The 24,558-nt window shown below is 39.9% G+C and overlaps 1 protein-coding gene across 3 annotated transcripts in view; it reads right to left on the reverse strand.

Moving 5' to 3' along the window:
• Positions 1 to 24,558, reverse strand: part of CACNB4 (calcium voltage-gated channel auxiliary subunit beta 4) — a 253,636-nt gene that overhangs the window by 84,088 nt on the left and 144,990 nt on the right. The gene's annotated exons all lie outside the window — the stretch shown is intronic.

The following is a 24,558-nucleotide window of genomic DNA, read 5'->3' on the forward strand; positions in this document are numbered from 1 at the left end:
GTTCTCTAATTTTCTCCTCATACTCCTGGATTTTTTTATCTTTTCCTCAGCTTCTTCTTTTTCATAATTTTATCTTCTAGTTCACCTATTCTCTCCTCTGCCTCTTCAATCCGAGCCATAGTTGTCTCCATTTTATTTTGCAGTTCATTGATAGCATTTTTTAGCTCCTCTTAGCTGTTCCTTAGTCCTTTGATCTCTGTAGCAAGAGATTCTCTGCTGTCCTTTATACTGTTTTCAAGCCCAGCGATTAATTTTATGACTATTATTCTAAATTCACTTTCTGTTATATTGTTTAAATCATTTTTGATCAGTTCGTTAGCTGTCGTTATTTCCTGGACGTTTTTCTGAGGGGAATTCTTCCGTTTCGTCATTTTGGATAGTCCCTGGAGTGGTGCAGGACTGCGGGGCACTTCCCCTGTGCTGTCTTGAATAACTTGCATTGGTGGGCAGGGCTGCAGTCAGACCTGATGTCTGCCCCCAGCCCACCACTGGGGCCACAGTCAGACTGGTGTGTGCCTTCTCTTCCCCTCTCCTAGGGGCGGGATTCACTGTGGGGTGGCGAGGCCCATCTGGGCTACTTGCACACTACCAGGCTTGTGGTGCTGGGGATCTGGCGTATTAGCTGGGGTGGATCGGCAAGGTGCACAGGGCGGGGGGGCTGGGGGGGGATGGGAGCGGCAGGCTCAGCTTGCTTTTCCTGTGGAGATCTGCTTTGGGAGGGGCCCTGTGGCACTGGGAGGGATTCAGACTCACCGGAGGGGTGGATCCGCAGAAGCACAGCGTTGGGTGTTTGTGCGGTGCAAGCAAGTTCCCTGGCAGGAACTGGTTCCCTTTGGGATTTTGGCTGGGGGGTGGGCGAGGGAGATAGCGCTGGCGAGCGCCTTTGTTCCCGGCCAAGCTGAGCTCTGTCATCGGGGCTCAACAACTCTCCCTCCTGTTGTCCTCCAGCCCTCCCATTCTCCAAGCAGAGCTGTTAGCTTATAACCTTCCAGATGTCAAGTCCCGTTTGCTGTCGGAACACACTCCGTCAGGCCCCTCCACTTTTGTCAGCCAGACTCGGGGGGGCTCTGCTTGGCCGGCAGGCCGCCCCTCCGCCCTGGCTCCCTCCCGCCAGTCCGTGGAGCACGCACCACCTCTCCGCCCTTCCTACCCTCTTCCGTTGGCCTCTTGTCTGCGCTTGGCTCTGGAGACTCTGTTCTGCTAATCCTCTGGTGGTTTTCTGGGTTATTTAGGCAGGTGTAGGTGGAAACTGATCAGCAGGACGCGCGGTGAGCCCAGCGTCCTCCTACGCCGCCATCTTCCCAAGATCCCCCAACAATTAGAAATACAAGAGAGATCAAGAAAGACGTAAATTGAACCAGTTTACTCTATATTTATATGAACACTTAGAAGAATAAAAAGTGATTAAAGCATAGCATTATTCACGCCTGTTTTATTTTATTTCACTTTTAAGTTTATTTATTTATTTTGAGAGAGAAAGTGTGTGTGCGTGGACACATGTGCGCAGTATGGGGGAGGGGTGGAGAGACAGGGAGACAGAGAATCCCAAGCAGTCTCTGCACTGTCAGCTCAGTGCTTGATGCGGGGCTGGATCTCACAAACTGTGAGATCATGACCTGAGCTGAAATCAAGAGTCAGATGCTTAACCGACGGAGCCACTCAGGTGCCGCCATGCCTATCTTAAAAGCTTTCCATTGAAAAAGACATATTATGGAATAAAACATGAGAATTTTTATCACTAGTTTTAAAATAGTCAACTAAAAACATCTTCCATCTTATCTGGATTATAAATTGTTGAAGGTAATGAGTTGTGCATATTTATATTTATCTCAGAAACATGCAATACTTAATGATTGCTCATATTTAACAAAGAAAGCAAAATATTGACCTGCATACAACTTGCCTGCAGAACCTCAAGGAAACAGCAGATTTCCATTCTGGTGCAAGGTCAAGCTTCTTAAACTATGGGCTTAGAACAGTGGTTCCCAATGAGGGGGGTTAGTTTTGCACCCCCCAGTGGACATTTAGTGATGTCCAGAGATCATTGTGATTGTCACACTTGGGGGGGAAGGGGTTGCTACTGACATCTAGTAGGTAGAGGCCAGGGATGCTGCAAACATGTTAGGATGCAAGGAATAGGCTCCCACAACAAAGAATTATCTGGTCCAAGATGTCAATAGTGCAGAGGTTCAGAAACTGGCTTACACCATGGAAAACAGTATGGGTATTTCTCAAAAAAGTAAAAACAGAACTACCGTATCATCCAGCAATCCCACTTCTGAGTATATATACAAAATAACTGAAATTAGGATCTCAAAGACACACCAGCATTCCCACACTCACTGCAGCACTACTCCTAATAGTCAAGATGGAAACGACCCAAGTGTCCATCAAAAGATGATTGGATAAAGAAAATGTGGTGTATACATGCAGTGGAACATTATTGATCCTTATAAAAGAAGGAAATCCTGCAATTTTAACAACATGGATAAATATGGAGATGAAATAAATGAAATAAACCAGTTACAGAAGGGCAAACACTGCCTGATTCCACTTATATGAGGTACCTAAAATAGTTAAACTCATAGACAAGAATGGAGGTTGCAGGGGTGGGGTGGAGAGGGGGAAATGGGTATGGTTCAGTACATATAACATCTCCATTTATATTCAGTGAGATGAGTAAGTTACAGAGATCTGCTATATTATGTAGTGCCTATAGCTAATAGGAATACTGGCTATAAACTCACAAAGGGACACTGGGAAGCTTTTGGAAGTGATAGATATGTCTACTACCTTGATTGTGGTGACTGTTTCATGGGTATATGTTTATGTCCAAGTCTATCAAACCATACACATTTTTTTTTAAAGAAACTCTGGCTTAGAATCATCAGCTTTGCCCTTAATGATCAGTTTATTTTTTCAAAATTAAGTGGACATATTTAGAAACATGTTTGTGTTTTTCTGATTAACAGGGAAACTATTTACCAGCCAACCAACTATAGCTTGACCTTTCAATAAACATCTCAATAAGAAGATAAGTAAGATGTAAGGCAACTAGTAACAAAGTTCGCCAATATTTATAAAGCTGGAGTTGTGATCACACACACCTTGCATATCCAGAAGAAGATGTAGGTATCTCCTGGAAAAGAACTGAAACCATCACAGATGAAAAGATGAAAAGACAACTGCCAGCTTGGAAGGCTTTGGGAAGACCCAGCAGATCCCGTGTGACTGGATCTCAGTGGAGTCCCTATATATGACACCTGCTGCTGGAGTAGAAGGAATGTAACAATAAAACAATCGCCTGGAAGGACTCTGAGGTGAATTTGGGTCTAGTAATGTGCTGGTAATGGGTTGAATAAAGAGGAACTGCCACATAGAGCTTAGGACTATGTGCCATAGAGAGCTCAGTGCCTTGCAGACCACAGAGTAAGTGTTCAAAAATATATTAGCTATAATGAGGATAATGAAAACGATTGTCATTGTTATTATGAATACCAAACGAGTCTTTCCAAAATGAGCGCCATTGTTTACCCCCAAACTTCTCCCTTCCATATGCTTTGTCTGTGACAACTACAAGGGCATTAAAGAGAAAGCTAGCTGGAAACCTCAATACACTGACAAAAAGAGATCTTTTGTCTTGACTCCTCCTCTCAATGTGGCAGAAACAAACATTTTGAAACAAAAGTGGAAAGGGCTGGGGGGGAAAGGATGCTACCAATTTTCACAGTAAGAACATACAACAGCTACCCTCAACCATATGTACTGGTTTGTCCCCTTCCAAAATAAGTGGTTTGCCATCGTGGAGGCACAGCATGTTTTCCATTTGCCACAAAAGCGTGCGTTTATTTTTTTTTAACACAACATTTATTCAGTATTGACTAAAGTCTGTTAGTTCATTCATTCCATCAACAAGTATGTGTTAAGCACTCACCTACAGGCAGGGTACTATAGGAGTTGCAAAGATCTGTAGACTGTCTTTCCTCTCAAATTGTTCACAATCAGGCAAAGAGAATGGCAAACTATACCAAGAGACAAATATGGATGACTCCAGGGACTCATTTCCTTTCTGTCCATTTGGCTAGTTGTGCAGAAAGCTGGCTCAGCTCAACAGAAAATAAGCTGATACCAACCACTGGGCTCCAGAGGCTTTCCTCTTCTAATAAGGTCACTTCCCTGACCAGGGAGCTTCCACTGTTATACAATCACATCAATGTGCCCTGGCCGCAGGCCCTATAAATACAGAGAGCGTTATCTACCAGAGCTGTGGCTACAGTGCGTGCAGATATTCACACCTGGATTAAGCTATGGGAGGAAAGTTCAAAGGACTGCATGCATTCTACTGTGTCTGCTAATTATTTATTCTCTAAATAAAACCCATGTTATATCTGCACTGTGTAGCATTAGCATTCCTGCAAGTGACCCCTTGCATACGACACAGAATTGGCAATGGCAGCATGTCCAGAGATGCAAATACCATGTTAACTACATCTATAGTTTACCATCCCAACTTTGTATAGATTTATGACATTTAAAATTTTTCTTTTTGCACAAAATAGATTCAAATTATTATTGACTGAAGAGTTTCCTAAAATCAAAAGGCATATAAGAGAGTTGAGTGAATCCTGTTCTCTAAAGTTCTGTAACACATGGAAGGTGTGCTTTAGATTGGAGCCGACTGTAGAGTCAAGTTCTCTTGAGGGGTGAGCCTAGATCTTGACCAGGGTAGCCTCAGGAAGTATGGTTCAAAGGAGAGATCATGCTCAACTGTGGGTTGATCTGGGGCCATACTAAGGTAAGCCTTCTGTGAATTCTGCTTAGCAACTGAGGGTCTGCCAATGGGGGTGGTCTGGAATGCATGAGGAATCTCAGGACAAACCTGATTTGCAAATACAGACAGGCTTACATCTATCATTACAGCCATCATCGGCCATGCCCTCACCTTTGAAGAGAGACTATTGAGGCAAATGAGGTGCCTTGGTTGCAAAGTGTAAGAAGGCACTCACTGTCAAAATGGTGCCAGTGCCAACTCAGCATATGCATGATCCTGAGAGTGAGTGCCTCCTTACAGTTGTGCCCTGGGCACCTCTGCCTTGAGGAGGCACCACCCCCAGGATCATGCAAGTATAGGTTGGCATGTGCACATTTCAGAGAGTAAGCACTTCCTTAAATTTTGTACCCTAGGCTCCTCACTTGCCTCACCGCTCACCCCTTCCCTTCTTCCTCTTTCCCATTTGGTGCCCCCTTAATTTGTACATTAGTCCTCCATGAACATTTTGAAGAACTAGGATCTAGCAATGTCTAAAGGAAACATCAAGACCAGACCCACCATAATAACACATCTTAACTTTGAAAAAAACCTACCCAGACTGAACTCTTCCCTCATGGAAAACCAGAATATACCTTGAAAAGTTCAGATAAAACAGGACTGAATTCCTGACTCATTTTTCTTCCTGCCAAGATGAACACTCAAAAATCCAGCTTCAAAGCCATTTTGCAATGCTTGTGATTTCCAAATTGAATGCCTTGTAATTAGCTCCTCCTATATGTTTGGTAATCCTATTACAGCAATTCATTAAGCATCACACCAATTTAGGCATTATTAGGTGTCAGAATGTGTCTTTCTTTTGTGAATATTAATTAATAGTTGTGGAAAGATTTCATGTTATATTTCTTTCTTTTTTCTTTTTTTCTTTTTTTTTTTACTTTATCAGTCCAGAGTCTTTATAGTACCCTCAGACCTATACCAGTCCAATGTAATTTATAATTTGGTTCTTTATTTACCAAAGAAGAATTTCCATCTAAACATGAAACTGTATTTTATGATAATGATACAACTGACAAGCGAAACTAAGTAGCTAGTTATGATCAGTCTTCAAGATTTTGACAACTGGCCTTAGAATCCTTAGCCTTTGTCACTTAAACTCATTTGATTGGTTTAGGAAGTTTGAAAGAGCTTCACAAACATTGCTCTTTGGAAACAAGTCACAGTTTCACCATCAAAGGATGATGTTTGTTGCAAATGCCAATCTAACTATCATATGGTGAATCTTGGTTTAAAACAGCATAAATGAGAGTGGGTGAGCCACATGGATCTTGTCATGTCTCATTTACACATTCTTCATCCAGGAGTGTATTCATTTCATATGCTTGCTGTAACGAATGACCACAAACTCCGTGCTTAAGCCAACACAAATTTATTATTTTATAGTTCTAGAGGTCAGAATTACAAAATGTGTCTTACTGGCCTCAAATGAAGGTATTGGCAGGGGTACATTCCTGCTGGAGACCATAACGGAGAATTCATTGCAGAGGGTGAGGGGGGAATACGATTCCTTGCCTTTTCTAGCTTCTAAAGGCTGCCCATATTCTAAGCAAGTAATGTGTGATTGAGCCCTTCGGGTGCTGCCAACTCTCTGATTCTTTCTCTTCTGCCCCTCTCTTCCATTTATAAGGACCCTAGTTATTACAGTGAGTCTACTGGGATAATCAAGGATAATCTCTTCATCTCAAAGTTAGCTGATAAACTACCTTAATTCTCCTTTGCCATGTACCCTAACATATTCACAGCTTCTGGGGATAAGTATGTGGACATCTTCGGGATCCACAAGGAGTTTATATAAAATCTGCCCTGTGTGAGGCAAGGGTTTTTAAGACTCATGACATTTCAAGTGTTGGATCTTTGGCATATACAGTCTGGAGTTTTCTGACAATCAGAACTTTCACAAAAAAAATTTTTTACAAGGCAGTTGTAAATCACACAGACTATTTTCCTATCATCATTTTGAAACCTTTTGAACTTCACAAGACAGTTTCATAAAGATTTGAGTTGATTCTTAAGGACCAGGTCTAGTCAATACTCAAGATGTGTAGATTTTGCTTACTGTGAAATAACTGCACATTGGAATTTATCCACATTTCTATTTGTGAACCTATGAGGATTGTCAGACTGTGTAAAGGAATGGTGCTTGCTCCCTAACCCACTCTGCAATGACGGGGCCCCTAAAGAAACAGCAACCTGGGCTTCTTAAGTACCTGTCTGAATGTCTGTGAGACAACAGCCAGGACCATGGTGAGATGGAGAGCATGTGACCTGCCTGAAAGTATTGCAAGTAATTTTTTAAAAATAATAATTATTCTCAACCAAATATACTGCAGGTCATAGGTGGCCCCAGCCACCCCTGCTAGAGGCTGCTTCCATTCTGAGCCTGGCTCCAATTCCCACAGTTCCAGAGGATTCATTATGGCTACTGTGCTATAAGAACTTCACTCTACTTTGCCCTCCCAATTCCTTCCCATCCTTAAAGAGTCTGACATCTCATCTTGCTCTTCTACACAGGCACTAGATCTCTCACGAGTTAGCTTGATTTTTGGTGCATTGCTGACCAGACTCTGAACTTCTCCTGTGCTCTGCCCCAGTGCTGGCATCAAGACTATGATCCCATGTGGCCCCAGGCTTGCGGACTGCTAGAGCCGTTCATGTGGCCTTTCTGTAGGAGCCACTATGTGAGAGGGAGCCTCACTAGAGGCCAACGGATGGCCTCTAGCTGATACACCATTTTTCAAGTGCAAAATATTTATATTTGGCTAAATAATCTCAGATTGGCCTACAGAAACGGGTCAGACAATGTAATCGCATTAATAAAGCAGAAGCAACAGCACAGGACTGAGACAGGAAACTTGGATTCTATTCCCAGTGCTCTTCAGATCAGTGGAGTAACTCTAGGAAAGTTCCTCATCCCCAAATTGGCCTCAGTTTTCTTACACGTAATATGAAGAGGATGGGGAGATTACTTCCTGCCTCAATACACCCCAGTATTCGTAAAGCGAGATGGGAGCAAGTGATAATATAACACTGAACTCAGGCAGTCTAATTCCAAAATTTCTAATAGTTTTCTATGAGTTTCCACTTCATCTCCACTCAGGAGTGCTGGTTTTTAGATATAAATCTCTGATATATTTATATTTATATTTGTTTCATATACACACACTTACACTTAAAACTATATTATATATATGTGTGTATGTATGTGTGTATGTGTGTGTAAAATCTATTCTAAAATCTCCTAAAGTACAAACATACACACATTTCCCATAGAGAAAAGTTGTAACATGGAGGTAAATTACATATAAGGTAGAAATCCTAAGAAGCTTTAACGATCTCTGAATCAATAAGAGAAGTTCTGGAATATAGCTACTTTAGGAGGTTTCAGAATAGATCCCACTTTGTCAAATATTTCAGACAGTCATTTTTCCAACCTAGGGTGTTTACAATACTTATGACATCCATTTTTCACCCTTTAGAATTCCAAGCCCCAGAACACAGCTGATTGTATCACTTTTTAAGGAATCTCAGACAATGCCTCAAGATTGAAACTTCCTGACTAATTTACACAAAGCTGATCATTCCTTCTTTGCATTGTACTATTGTCGTCTGTAATCCTACCATTACTATTATGGTGCATATCACATTGCATTGTACCTGTTTACTCCTCTGCCTCTTCCACTTGTCTGTGATCTCTCTAAGGATGTTCACTGGATTTTATTCATCTTTGTATCCCCAGCACCCAGTGGAGTGCCTGGCACATAAAAGCCATTCAACAGTATTGATTGAACAAATGACTAAGTTAATTGCTAAGAAAGTTTACCTGCACTCTAAGCTACTTGAGGCATTTCTATTATTTTCTGATTAAATATCAGAGAATGAACAGTACAAGGATGTGGCTTTTAGCTAAAACATTCTATGTATTTAGTAGTCACATGACAAAAATAACACAATAATTTGGGGATCTAGGTCATGATTTTATTTGAACATCTGAAGCAATTTCTGAGCATCCTTTAAAAGTGAGCTCCTGGGGGGTGCCTGGGTGGCTCAGTCAGTTGAGCATCCAACTCTTGATTTCAGCTCAGGTCATGATCTCACAGTTTGTGGTATGGAGACCTGTGTCAGGCTCTGTGCTGACAACACAAAGCCTACTTGGATTCTCTCTTTCCCTCTTTCTGCCCCTCCCCCACTCATGTTCACAGGTGCTTTCTCTCTCTCTCTCTCTAAACAAATAAATAAATACACATTAAAAAAAATGAGCTCCTGAAGTTGAGGTACCAACTTCATATCAACCTTCATACCAAACCTGTAGAGCTACATTTAAAATTCCATCAGGTTCATGATGTTGCTGCTGAATGAATTCCATAAGTCACTCATGGGAAAATATCCATCATTTTGGAACTGTGTACATTATGAATACCTGAAACTTAGATGAGTTTTGAATACAGTTAGGGAACTATGCATATTTCTTCTGAATTCAAAGGAGCAGAGTGAATGGGATGCTTGTAGGATTTGTGAACTTCAAACTTTAAGGACAGAAAAAAGGAATGGGGGGAGGGTGAAGATACCAAGTATCCCAGGGAAAGGCCTCGGAAGATTGTGTCAGGGTAGCAACAGTGAGGCAGTGGAAAATGGCAACACCCAGGACATACTTTGAAGTTAGAAGTGACAAGAGTTCCTGATAGACTGCTTTGTGAGAGGAAGAAGAGCTCAACCTGATTTCAGAGTGTTTGACCAAAACAACTAAAAGAACTGAGCTACCGATTGCCAAGATAAGAAAGACTGCAAGAAAAGCAGGTTTGGGGAGAACACTGGAACCCAGATTTGGACACAATGAATTGTTTGCCTCCTAGGCAACCAGGTGGAAATATTGCGTAGGCAGCTGGATATACGAGTGTGGACTTCAGTGGACAGATCAGGGTTGGAGTTATCATTATTGGATGGGAACATTAGAATAAAATGAGTATTTTTTTAAATTTTTTTTAATGTTTATTTATTTTTGAGACAGAGAGAGACAGAGCATGAACAGGGGAGGGTCAGAGAGAGAGGGAGACACAGAATCTGAAGCAGGCTCCAGGCTCTGAGCTGTCAGCACAGAGCCCGACGCAGGGCTCGAACTCACAGAACGTGAGATCATGACCTGAGCCGAAGTGGGACGCTTAACTGACTGAGCCACCCAGGCGCCCCTAAAATGAGTATTTAAAGCTCACAGCTGGATGAGATGAACAAGAGAATGCATAAAGATAGAAATAAAAGATATCTAAGGATTCAGTCCTGGGTCGCTCCAAGATTGAGCACGCAGATGATGAACCAGTAAAGAGATCTGAGTACTAGTGGCTAGAAAGGTAGGAAGAAAACCAAGGGAGTATATATATATATCTATATAGATATAGATATATATAGATATAGATATAGATGATATAGATATAGATATAGATATAGATATAGATATAGATATAGATATAGATATAATCTTTGAAGTCAAGTGAAGACAAGCATATCAAGAAGAAAGAATGATTAGTTGTCTCAAATACTGCGGATAGGGCAAGGAAGATCATTGGCTATAACAATATGGAAGTCACTGGTGACCTTGATAAAAACAGTTTCAGTCAATTTGGGGACAAAAGCCTGACTGGAGTGGACTCAGCAGAGAAAAGGGAAAGAGAAGAAGAAAGCAGAGACTACAACAACTCTCAAAGGGATTTTTGCTATCTAAAGCAGGGTCTCTTAGATTAAGGTGACCAAAGAATCTATGGATAGTATTCAGAAAATTCATGAATTTAGATGGGGGAAGGGATTGCATCTTTATTTCCACTATTCTCATTTTCTTCAATTATTAATGTAAAATCAGCAGTGTCTGTTTCTTTGTCCCTACATCTAGAATTCATGGATATTTTCATATCACATTACAGTTGTTACAGATATCTCAAAACATCATGATCATCACTATTTCAAATGTACAGTAATTATTAAACCATCGTTAGATCTCATGAGACTATGATCTTCTGCTGTAAGTGTTCATACCAACATGGCTGGCCAACTTTTAGCAAATGTGCCCAGAAGTTCAGCCACCTGAGTAGTGAAGGGACATTTTCTCACAGTGATGACCCAGGCAACTTTGTTGCTTTTCAGTTTTCCTTTTCTATCCATAATTGCTTGTTGGCCAATTCATGGAAGGAGATGAATGATTTGCATTGTTTAAAAGTAATAACATTTGACAGATCAAATGAGAATTTTTAACTCTGGTAAGATAGAGTTTTGTAACAGAGGTACAAGGTGCAAGAGCTATGATTGAAGAGAATCTCTGTAGCAAGATGTCTTTAAAAAACAAATTTTAACTTTAGCTTGCCTGTATTTGAGATGTATTATCTAATTCATTAATAATAATATGTTACCACTTCACAATAGCTGAAAGTTATTTTGATAACTATATTCCAATATAATTTGTTTCTTTTGCAATCCTATGTTTTATTTTAAGCATTTAAAAACATTATTCTGAGGAGTCCATGGTCCTTAGCAGGGCATTAAACATATTCATAACCAAAAAGTGAAGAATGCCTGCCAAAAATGGAAGGGAGAAATGATAATGTGAGGAGGAGGAAGCATCAAGAGCATGTTCTAACATGGAGACATACAAAGATATCTGCACTGAGGACGAGAATGATTCAATAGAGAGGGACAAAGAGATGATGTAGGAATAGGGGGAATTGCTAGAGCAATGCTCCTGAGTAGGCAAGAAGAGATGGACCTAATGCACAAGTGGAGGGGTTGGCTTAAGACACAACCATGGAGCATTTGTGCAGTTACAGAAGACAAGGCAGAGAACATGGGTGAATAGCAGGTACGTAGGAAGAGATGATGACAAACTCCTATGGGAGTTCTCCTCTGATTGCTCCTATCATTGCATTACAATGAGAACAGAAGCCATCAACTGAGAGTGGGGGAGGGAAGGAGGTGCTTGAGGTTTGAGGAAAGAGCAGAAGGTATAAATGAAATGGTCGTCCAGAAGAGTAGGAGAGTGAATGGACTAGTAAAATGCAGGGTGACTGGTGACTAGTACTGGGGACCCGCTTGAGGGTAATGATGACAAATTGCATGTGAGTCATCACAATTGCGTGCTTTACTCCAGTTTCATCTAGCTGCAGCGATGCAGGTGCTGAGTAGGTGGAGAGTTGGATGTACCAGGGTTGTGCAAGTGAAGACAAAGCGAGAGAATGCCAAGAATGTGGAGAGTGGCCAACGGCTAAAAAATAAAGAGCTCTGATACAGAAGAAGTGAATGTGACCAATCAGACTCATTTTCTCTTTCTACCTTTCCTGTCTTCTTCCTGTCTCCTGCTTTTCTGGGAGGCAAACATGAGAGAAAGGAAAATTATCAGACAAGTGACCTAGGGAACAGAAGCTGAAATACTGTCTAGTGGAGAGGCACAAAGCAGGCTGTGAGTAAGCACAAGTCTTTTTTTTTTTTAAGTTTATTTATTTATTTAAGTCATCTCTACATCCAACAGGGGACTTGAACCCATGACCTCAAGATCAAAGGTTACACATTCTTCCAACTGAGCCAGCCAGGTGCCCCAGGTAAGCACAAATCTTAAGTCAGAAATCAAAGTTGAGTAAGAGGTAACAGAAAAAGAAGACTTGGTCAGGTGAATGGTTGAGCATGGAGTCAAGATCTACCAGCTCCTGCTGTTCAGGACACAACTTGCTCAAAACTGGTCCCTGGAGCTGCTTTAGAACCTGAGTACATCACAGGTGTCATCCAGGGCTACCTGGATGAGAGGGTATACAAGCAAATTGGAGCCACTTATTACCTGATTTTTTAAAATACCTTTTTACTACTGAATGACTTTCAACTTACAAATGGGAGCATTAGACTTCCTCGATGCCCACGTTTGCATCACTTTCTATTTTGTGTGCTAAACTGTACATATCTAAGTGTAAGTATCTGAATAACTATAACATAACAGAACCAAAACCAAGCCTGGCTTATTCCCATGTCTCTTAGGACATCCTATTATGCTTGGGAGGCAGTCCACAAATGCATAGGTATGATGACACTTAAGGGATTACACCCTGATTATGTCTCATCTATTTCTGCCTCCTTGAGAAACTGAGTTGCATAAGTGGTCAGCCAGGTAGTTGAAAAATCAAGTGTGGATTTGCAATCCCTGCACTTTATTTGGCAATACTGATATACCTTGGAGATATCACAGGGCTTGTTTCCAGACCACCACAATAGAGTATCACAATAAGGCAAGTCAAATGAATTTTTTGATTTCCTAGTGCATGTAAAAGTTATTTTACACTATACTTTAGTCTATTAAGTGTGCAATAGAATTATGTCTAAAAATTACAATGTATACACCTTAATTTAAAAATACCTTATTGCTAAAAAATGCTAACCATCATCTGAGCTTTCTGAGTGTTGTAACCTTTTTGCTGGTGGAGGGTCTTTGCCTTGACGTTAATGGCTGCTGACTCATCAGGGTGGTGGTGGCTGAAGGCTGGGGTGGCTGTGGCATTTCTTAAAATAAAACAATGAAGTCTGCCACATCAACTGACTCTTCCTGTCACAAATGATTTCTCTGTAGCATGTGATGCTGTTTGATAGCAGTTTACCCACCACAGAACTTCTTTTCAAAACTAGAGTCAGTTCTCTCAAACCCTACTGCTGCTTTATCAGCTAAGTTTATAGAATATTCTAAATCTTTTCTTACCATTTCAACAGTCTTCACAGCACCTTCACCAGTAATTTCCATCTCAACGACTTCTTTTCTCATCCATAAGAAATAACTCTTCACCTGCTAAAGTTTTATATGAGATTACAACAATTCAGTCATATCTTCAGGCTTCACTTCTAATTCTAGTTTTCTTGCTGTTTCCACCACCTCTGCAGTTATTTCCTCCACTGAAGTCAAAGTCATCCATGAGAGCTGGAATCAACTTCTTCCAAACACCCATTCATGTTGATATCATGAACCATCTATTGCAGACTATGAGTCTGGAGTTCTCTCTTATCCAACAAGACAGCAGACACAGAATTGAATACAAGAGAGGCTAATGTCTGGGAGGAGACAAGAGACCCAAACAGTGGTTTCATCTCCATATTTATTGAGAACTCAAGATCTTACACACGTGGTGAATATAAAGAAAACAATCAGACAGGAGTCATTAATTTGTGTGTATAAGAAGCAAAGGGTCTGGGGGGCAAGTGGAGTTTGTGATCAAGGTACATTGGTGCCAGATGGAAAGTAATTTCCTGCAGGTGATATAAGTTTCTCGTGATCCCATTACAATACCTCACTAACTAACCCCGGGTGCTTCTTCCCCGTGGTGACGGTTTTCCGCCCTAAGCTTTTTTTCTAACCCATTTATGTAAGTAGAACCCATTTCCCCACACCATCAATGTTCTTAATGACCTCTACAATGGTGAATCCTTTCCAGAAGGTTTTCAATTTACTTTGCCCAGATCCATCAGAGAAATCATGATCTATAGTAGTTGTAGCTTCATGAAAAATGTATTTCTTAAATAATAAGACTTGAAAGTCAAAATTACTCCTTGATTCATGAGCTGCAGAATGGATTTTGTATTAGTGACCATGAAAACATTAATCTCAGGCATCTCCATCAAGAGCTCTTGGATGACCAAGAACATCATCAGCAGTAGTATTTTGAAATGAATCTTTTTTACTGAGCAGTGGTCTCAACAAGGGGCTTAAAATATTCTTTAAACCATATTGTAAAAAAAAATAATAAACCATATTGTAAGCAGATGTGCTGTCATCCAGGCTTTGTTGTCCCACTTACAGGGCATAAGCAGAGTACAGTAAGCATAATTCTTAAGGACTCTAAGATTTTCAGATTGGTACGTGAGCACTGGCTTCAACTTAAAGTCACCAGCTGCATTAGCCCATAACAAGAGTCAGACTGTCCTTTGAAGCTTTGAAGCCAGGAACTGACTCCTCTTCTCTAGCTGTAAAAGTCCTAGATGACATCTTCTTCCAACAGAAGGCTGCTTCATCTATGCTAAAAACCTATTGTTTACTGTAGCCACCTTCATGGATTATCATAGCTGAATCTTCTGGATACTTGCTACAGCTTCTACATCACCACCTGCTGCTTCACGCTGCACTTTTAGGTTATGGGGATGGCTTCTTTCCTTAAACCTCATGAACCAATGTCTTCTAGCTTCAAACTTTTTTCTGCAGCTTTCTCACCTCTCTCTGCCTTCACAAATTTGAAGAGAGTTAGGGCCTGCTCTGGATCAGGCTTTCAGTTAAGGAAATTTAGCTGGTTTTAGCTTCTATCCAGACCACTAAAACTTTCTCCATATCACCAATAAGGCTGTTTTTGTTTTCTTATCATTTGAGGTCCACTGGAGTAGCACTTTTTAAACTTTTTTAAGTTTATTTATTTACTTTGAGAGAGTGTGCACATGAGAAAGAGCATGAGCAGGGGAGGGGCTGAGAGAGAGGGATAGAGAGAATCCCAAGCAGGCTCCACGGTGTTAGTGAGGAGCCTGATGTGGGGCCCAATCCCACGAACTGCAAGATCATGACCTGAGCTGAAATCAGGAGCCGGACACTTAACCAATTGAGCCACCCAAGCGCCCTAGAATAGCACTTTTAATTTCCTCCAAGAACTTTTCCTTTGGAGTAAAATCTTGGCTAACTGACACAAGAGTCCTAGCTTTTGGCCTATCTTGGCTTTTGACATGCCTTCCTCACTAAGCTTAATCATTTCTAGCTTTTGATTTAAATTAAGGGACAACTGACTCTTCCTTACTCTGGAACACTTGGAGGCCATTATAGGATTATGAATTGGCTTAATTTCACTACTGTGTGTTTCAGGGAATAGGGAGGCCCAACAAGAGGGAGAGAGCTGGGAGAACAGCAGGTTGGTGGAACCGTCAGAACACACACACCATTTATTGACCTCCCCATCTGTGGGCATGATTAGTGGCACCCCAACACAACTACAATGGTAACATCAAAGAAAACTGATCGCAGATCACCATAACAAATATAACAATAATGAAAAAGCTTGAAGTACTGTGAGGATTACCAAAATATGGCACAGAGACACAGAGTGATACATTGGAAAAATGGCACTGATAGACTTATTCAATGCAGGGTTGCCACAAACCTTCAATCTTGTAAATGATAACAATATCTGCAAAGCACAATAAAGCAAAGCAAAATTAAACAAGGTATGCCTATAATTCAGAACTAACCAAAAATGGTAGTACAGATGGACCCACTACTCTGTCTAATGGCTTTGCCTTTTGGTTTGTTGTTGTTGTTTTTTAAAGCAAGCTAGCTATAGTCTGTCTCCTGAATATTCTGCTGAAGGTACCACCTGCCAACCCAGAGCTTCCCCTACCCACTGTCATTCCATCAAAAGGCTATTAAGCCACCATTGTGCTTGCAAAATTCCACTCAGTTACTTGTGGGGAGACAAAGGGAGAGAGTATCCTCTAACTGCCAGAGGAAAAGGAAAAGCATGCGTAAGTTCCAGAAATAAAATCACTTACATGAGTGTATGTCAAACATTTTTTCACCACAATCTGCAGTTAAGACATTAATTTCAGTGTGATCCAGCAAACACACATGCACATACACATCCACAACCAAACCCACAGATTCTGAATTCTCAGTGTGGGTAGTGCTCTCGGATAGTTTTCCATTTTTATTCTATTTTATTTCTGGTTTCAAAAGTGCAAGTCATAATATATTAAATGGATTTAATGATCCACAAATGATTTGTCACCTACAGTTTGAAAATATTAACCTATGTGAATTAGGAAACAAAAGGTACTATGGTGTCTCTGTTCTGTAATAGCATACAAGTAATTTTTTGCCACGATAGAAAATAAATCTCCACAGTTGAAAGGAATAGGCAACAATTACCATTATTTGCAGGTAATACGATTGTATACCTGAAAACCTCAAGAGGATCAACTAAAAAACTAGTATGAACAAAATGAAAGTTGAGTAAATTGTTGGTTACTATATTAACACATAAAAACCAACAGTTCTCCTTCACACAAATAATAACCCAACAGACAACAGAGAGGGAAAAACCTCCCATCTAGGATAAAAACAAAATAGGTATAATACTTAGGGGGAAATACAGATGCCCAGGCCCTATTTGAAGAAAAGCATAAATTTTCAGCAATGATCATTCAGGAATTGCATAGAAGGACATGCACTGCTCTGGGGTGATAGGAGTCAAAATTGTGAAGATGTACTTTTTCCCACATTAAATTTAATGTAACTGTAATCAAAATACAAATGGAACTTTTTGGAAAGAATTTTGACAAACTCATACTCAAACTCAAATGGAGAAATAAACTTGTGAGAAATGCCAGAAAAACTGTCAGGCAAAGAAAATATCAAATGGGAAAACTAACCCTACTAATTATTTAAGTGTATCATAAAGCTATAGAATTTAAAAAGTTTGATAGCACAGAAAAAGACAAAATGACTGTAAATACAGAGTTCAGAGAAAGTCCTAAATGTATACGGATGTTTTGTAAATAGTAAATGAAGTCCTTCAAAATTGGGGTGGGGCACGCAAACATGTCATATTAATAAAAGATGTTAAGGGGCACCTGGTTGCCTCAGTCAGTAGAGCATGAAATTCTTGATCTTGGGGTTGTGGGTGGGAGCCCTATGTTGGGTGCAGAGATTACTTGAAAATAAACTCTTTAAAAAAAAGATTTTAGGATAGCTGGTTGGCTTTGGGAAAGTAGTTAGATTGGACTCTTACTATTACATTCCCCTAAAATGTCATACAGATCAAAGACTTAAATAGTAAAAAATTTAAGCTAAACCAGTGTAAGGATAAAGTATATACAGCTTTAAAATTTTCTTCATCTGAGGAGTATTGAAGCATGACCCAAATTTCAGAAGTCAAAAAAATAATTAATAGATCTGTCAATGTAAAATGGAATACACATGACTGCACAAAGATAGTTGTTTAACTTGTAATATTGGATGTAATATGAAAACACTCAAAAGTACATAAATGCTCATCAGGATGGAACTGGTGAAACATTACAGCACAGCCCAACCAAGGACTGTTAAGCAGCAAGTGAGAAGAATGAGTGGGTCTAAATGTACTGACATGGTGAAAGGGAAAGTTCTAGAACATATACATTTATGTATACATATATGCACATGTAATATGAACACATATATATGTGAGTGTCTTAACATACACTATAGATACATGTAATATTCACATTACAGTTTACTGTGTGATATATATAGCAAAATACTATATATATTGTCCTGTCGTTCGCTTTTTTTCATTTAACAATTCATCTTGAAAATATATGTATTACACAAGAAAATGTTAGCAACCTCTGGGGATTAAAATTCTGGGATCCCAGGTTTTTACTTGTCTTACTTCTGTACCATTTGAAGTTTGTTTTATCGTAAGTTTTTCAAAAGAAGATGAGGGGCGCCTGAGTGACTCAGTCGGTTGAGCATCTGACTTAGGTTCAGGTCGTGATCTCACAGCTCGTGATTTGAGCCCTGCATCAAGCTCTCTGCTGTCAGTGCAGAAGCCTGCTTCAGATCCTGTCTCCCTCTCTCTCTGCCCCTCCCCTGCTAGTGCTGTCTCTCTCTACCAAAAAGAATAAATACTAACAACAACAAAAAAAGGTGATGAAAACAAGCCAGTACCACATCCAAATACACCATGCTCCGTCCCCCTCCGTTTTAACCATGCTCTGCTCCTCTTCAGTTAAAATACATAAACCTATAAACTCACTTCCTGCAGTTGAACTCGCAGGTTATCCTGGGTCACTGCAGTACATGAGCTGGCCGCTAACCAGAAACTACTACACAATCTGCACTGTGCTTGCTCTGACAATGGAACCAGATTATGAATCATGCTAACTAGTGACTAAAACACAATGTCTGGAAGCCTGTTACTGATATTTCTATGGACAAACTAAGGCCTGAAATGGCTCTAACATGGCAGGTGACATCAGTTTCAGCTTACTTATAAAATCCAGGTCATGTTTAGTGTGTTCTAATTATTTTTCCTGAAGAGCCTGCTTGCCCAGTCTAGCTGGCAATAACATACGCAGTATGTGACACATGAAGGCTTACTTTAAGGCTCACAAAAAGAACATGGCAGCACCAAGTTATGAAACTCAGGCATCATCAAATTACAAAGTTCAAAGATGCTTCCAAATCACATTTCACACTTCCCATTGGTCCAAGGCTCTCCCTCTGTCACCTTCCTGGAGGCACAGGGCAACACAGTGGCAAAGGGTTTCACCACTCCATGAAACCCTGCCAGATATTCCTATATTGATAAGAACTGAAATTTTGTGGGTTCTTTCTTTCTTTAAAAATAATAATTCTTCAAGTTGCACAGTAAGAAGACAAAGAAATTATTTCTACCCCTTCTCAACATTGCCTACAACTCAAATGGGAAAGTGGCAATCTAAATTTCCACCGGTCAGTTTTAAAAATGAGTAGGAAAAAAGCGTAATATACCCATATATTATGCAACTATTAAAAAGAGACACAGCTTTTGATCTATGACCTGGATGCAAGCAAAATGATAAATATGACACAACCTTATTTTCTGTAAAAGTAAAAAGCCAAGAGATATTGTAATGACTGAACACGAAGAAATAAATGGAAAGATAGACACTAAGTTACTAGTACTGACTTACTTTTGGAGATGGTGAAAATGGAAGAAAGCTGGAAGAGATGGCTAACTTCTGCTTTTATGTATCACTGGGTTGTTATAACAAGCACACATTACTTTTATGATTTTTTAAATTACAAAATAAAGGAGAAAAACATTTTTTAATGTTTATTTTGAGAGAGAGAGAGAGAGAGAGCACGAGCAGGGGAGGGACAGACGGAAGGAGAGAGAGAATCCCAAGCAGGCTCCATGCTATCAGCACAGAGCCCAACATGGGGCTTGATCCCATGAACTGTGAGATCATGACCTGAGCCAAAATCAAGAGTCAGATGCCCAATTGACTGTGCTACCCAGGCGCCCCAAGGAGAAGGGAAGAAAAATAGACCACTGACCAAGTATGCATCCTGAAAGAATCTGTAGGAGTGGCAGATTTCTACCACACATAAAGCTACAAGTGAGACATGACCCCAAATTCCGAAATGGCCAATGCACAGCAGTTGACAAATGCCATCAGTGAGTGACCTCTGGTGCAGGAGGTTATAGACAACCCTAGAGAATATGTATCTGATGTGAGTTGAATTGTGTCCTCCCAAAAAGATACATTGAGGTCCAGTGGATCAGAATGTGACCTTTTTTGGCAATATGATCTTTGTAGAGGCAATCAAATTAAAATTAGATAACTTTGGGGCCCCTGGGTGGCTTAGTCGGTTAAGCCTCTGACCCTTAGTTTCAGCTCAGGTCATGATTTCATGGTTTGTGACATCGAACTCCACCTCAGGCTCCGTGCCGACAGTGCAGAGCCTGCTTGGGATTCTCTCTCTCCCTCTCTCTGCCCCTCCCCCGCTCACTCTCACTGTCTCTCAAAAATAAACTTAAAATATTTTTTAAAAAATAAAATAAAATTAGATCATTTTGTAAGAGTATATATATGTGTGTGTGTGTGTGTGTGTGTGTGTGTGTGTATATATATATATATATATATATATATATATATATATACCTTTATTTTTCTTTTCCTGTTGTCATTGGACCTAGCTATTACAAATCTCACAAATGTAAGCATGGAAGAGCCACAGATTTCAGACTTCTAGCTCTCAGAACTACAAATACAATAAATTTCTGTTGTTCCAAGTCACCCAGTCTGTGGTACTTGTTATGGCAGCCCCGAGAAATGAATATAGTATTCAACAAGTGGTTCATAAATCTCAGTATCTCAATGCTAGTCTTGGTATACATTCAACACAATTTAGCATGCCATCCATGGAATTACATCCTCTGATTGCTCTGTAGACACATGCTGTCTCCAATGAGACAGGAAAACACCTTGACCATGTCTTGTTTGACAATGATAGCTAGCACTTTGATTACTTACTAAATATTAAACACTGTGCTTTCCATGCATTGTTTTATATAAACCCCATCACAACCCTTGAGAGGTGATGAGTTTTATTGTTATCATTCCTCTTTTTACAGACAGTTTTTTGGAGCTGCAGTTCCCCTAAGCAATGTACTCCAGAGCATACAGTCAGAAGCTTGGACTCAAACCTGGGTCTGACAGCTTCAAGTTCACTCTTTGAGCTGCTAAACTGCACTGCTCCCACTCAGGCTTCCCACAGTGCATGGTACTGTGGTGAGTCAAGGATGGCTTACAACACCTGGGCTTTTCAATTAAGTGTTACACTTGATAACCCATTCTATATATGTTGAGATTTTGTTTCAGTTATAGGATCACCATTAAAAGAACTATTCTGAGGATTCTTTTAATTGATGGGGAAGACTGCCTAAGATACATGTTCCTAATAGGTAGCAGCCAAATATATGAAACTTCAGACTTGAAAAAGTAGGCACTATATTATATATATATGAAACTGTCAGACTTGAAAAAGTAGGAACTGACTTGGAATATGAAACCCACAGTTTCGTGGCTACAATGTGAATCTGGGTCTTTCATCCTGAGGAGAACTATACTGTGAGGGGTATAGATTCTTCCGTACCTACGCCAAATAAAGATAGCAGTGATGCTGTCCCTTGTGTAGTCAATAGCGATCTCTGTACCTCCCCAGAACTTACCTGGACCATCATGGGTAGGTGAAAAATAGATATGTGTTGACTGGCTGATTAACTAAGGTAGAACTCTCAGTTATGAGGTAACTGAGGAGGAACAGCTAAATTCTAGGAATTTTATAAGACACAGAGAAAAAAAGTTTTCTGCTCTTCAGGGAAAGAGCAGCTATTTCGTGGAATGGGCTTGAAGTAATTGTCCCCAACCAGTGTGTTCACAGGGACATCAGGAAAAACAATGTTTCCTATGTGGAACCAGTAATGGTCTGCTCTCTTCCTATGTCATGTCATCTTTGTAAATTTGGGGAATGTGACAATGGCCAAGGAAGTATATGTGGTCACATGGTTAGATTTGGAGGCCAGAAAGAATTCCGGAAAGTCTATGTGTATGTGCAGATATATATTCCATTGGATACACGGATTTTTGAAAGGGTGAAGTAAGCAAAGTATAGCAGAGTGCTTTATTTTTTAGTTAACTGTGTACCAGATACTATACTAGGTGCTTAACAGGCATTGTCTCATTTAACATGAGGTAGGTATTATTCTCACTCTACAAAGGTTCAAAGACGTAAGTAACTTAGAGTGGTAGATCCAAAGCTCAGTCAAAATCCATATTTACTCTTTTTATGATACCACAGGAAACATAGGAATTCCATAGTATTTCTTGTTGAGTGCTGATTAATACATACTATCACTAAACACACATATCCCCCACGAATAGACACATATTTATATAAATATACACATATTTGCTCCATGTTGTCAACATAAAGATAGCAGTGATGCTTTCCCTTGAGTAGTCAATAGCGATCTCTGTACCTCCCCAGAACTTACCTGGACCATCATGGGTAGGTGAAAAATAGATATGTGTTGATTGGCTGATTAACTAAATTAGAACTCTCAGAACCATTAGAACTTCAAGACATGGTCTTCATTTGCATGTTACTATGCAGTGTGACACAAGGCTTTCTTGTGCAGATGGAAGGAAAGTTCTTATACAGAAGAGATTAAATGAGAGGTTTTAGAATCAGAGACCTTGATTTACATCTTTGGCTCGGCTACTTACCACCTGTGCTTTTGGGTGGGTAGCTAATTTTCTAAGCCTCAGTTTCTTCATTTGTAATGAGACAACTACAATATACACAGCACAAAGGATTTCCATAGTAAAAGTGAGACATGTATCAAAGCACTTAGTATGGGACAGAATCCATGGAAATTATCATATAGTCTAAAGCAACATCCCTGAACATGTGAAATTTTGTGCTCTAAATCTTGGCTTGTGTAGACTTTCCTATTTTAACATAAGAATGGCTTAAATAAGACTGGGTTATTTGAAATTAGTGAAACAAACTGGTTCATCTTAATAAACTTTTGGAAACAACCGTTACATAATTGGGCACACCACTATAGAGGAATCCATATGTGGATATAGAACTTGAATGCAGATGCTGAACTCACTAAAGAAAATTCAAATTATTTCATATTCATAACACTTCATTACAAATCATCAAAATTTGCAATGTCATGATGGACCTGAAAATTGTTATAAGATTTGGTGAAACAGTATTTACCAGGCAGCTAGATATTCCTCATGGTAGGATATGTTCTTTTATTCATTTAAAATATCAACTTTCAAAAAGGTTTCCTTTAAAAGAAAATGAAATGCCTAGAAAAAGGAGATATGGATTGCCTTCTGAAAGACTATGGTTATCCTTTTGTTATAAGTTTTTGTATAAGTGAATCTACCCATTTTTCAAATTCTCCAACTATTATGGATCCAGTTTACAGATGCTAATGCATAAATTCTTAAGCCAACTCTGAAAACAAAACACACTAAACAATATCAAAACTATGTCAACTTTACCTTAAGATTCACAAATCTTGGTCAATTGAGCAATCTGGTCCATTACAAATTAAATGAAAGTTGTGGAGTAAAGTACAATTCATGAATTTTTCTGTGCTATTTGAAACAGAAACATAAACAGCTTTTGCAGAGTGCCAGGAAGCCCACGTTAATTTTCCAAGGAATGGAAGTTCAGACAGCCCACAGTTAGTAATCCTTGACTGAAGAATTCTGGGAAGCAGCCAACTCTGTTTATTACACAGAGGACTGTGGCTTATTTACAATGAAAAGTCATGTTCAGGGCTCTAATGGGCATTCAGGGATCATAGTGCATTCTGTTTCTGCTCAGGGAATCTTGGCCAAAGACCCTGGCCAAAGAAACATGAAATCGTAGTCTGACCTCCAAAGAAATTCTGTGCAAATAATTTTGTTTAAGTGGTTCCCATTCCATGAAGAATAGTAAAAGGCTCTGGGTCCTGTTGTGAAAATAACTATTAAAAATGAATCATGCTGTTTCATTTCAGCTCTGTGAATTAATGTGTTCTGTGCCTGGGATGTCCTGGGGTATTTGGTTCTGTGGTCATTTGTGTGTCAACTGCCTCTTTCAGGGATGAAAAGCAGCCTTCCTGGGAGCAAGTCTAACACCGGTTAGGAAGTCCCTAGGGCCTGGCCCACCTCTCATTAGGGAAACAAGATGCCTATTACATCATCAGGTGTAAATTCAATCTCCTCCTGCAGACTAATATGCTGTGGTCTAAAATGAACCAGAAGAACTGCCACTAAAAACCTCTAAAAGCCCTGCTGTGTTTCGAGATTATAAATGTTCTCTGGGCTCTCAAGGCATAAATCACTGAAGATGCTTCAGCTGATTTATGGAGGTCACTTCATGAGAGTGCATTTGGTATCTTTATATGTCTCATTGAATAAGGTTCTTTTTGTAGGGATCGGAAGTGGCCTTGTCAAAGGGAACATGTGGTAGTCATGGAAAAGATACAAATTACCTTTTAACTCAATTACAACAATGAATAAATTCCATTCTACACTCAAAGAGTTTCCTATTTGGAAATCACTAAAATCAACACATTTCGGTGAATTCCTATCAGAGCAGGCCTTGTAAGTGGTTAGGTTAGATATCGACTTACGTGACAGGAAGGCTC

Source organism: Prionailurus bengalensis, chromosome C1 (genome assembly GCF_016509475.1).
Source record: "Prionailurus bengalensis isolate Pbe53 chromosome C1, Fcat_Pben_1.1_paternal_pri, whole genome shotgun sequence".
Taxonomy (NCBI): domain Eukaryota; kingdom Metazoa; phylum Chordata; class Mammalia; order Carnivora; family Felidae; genus Prionailurus; species Prionailurus bengalensis.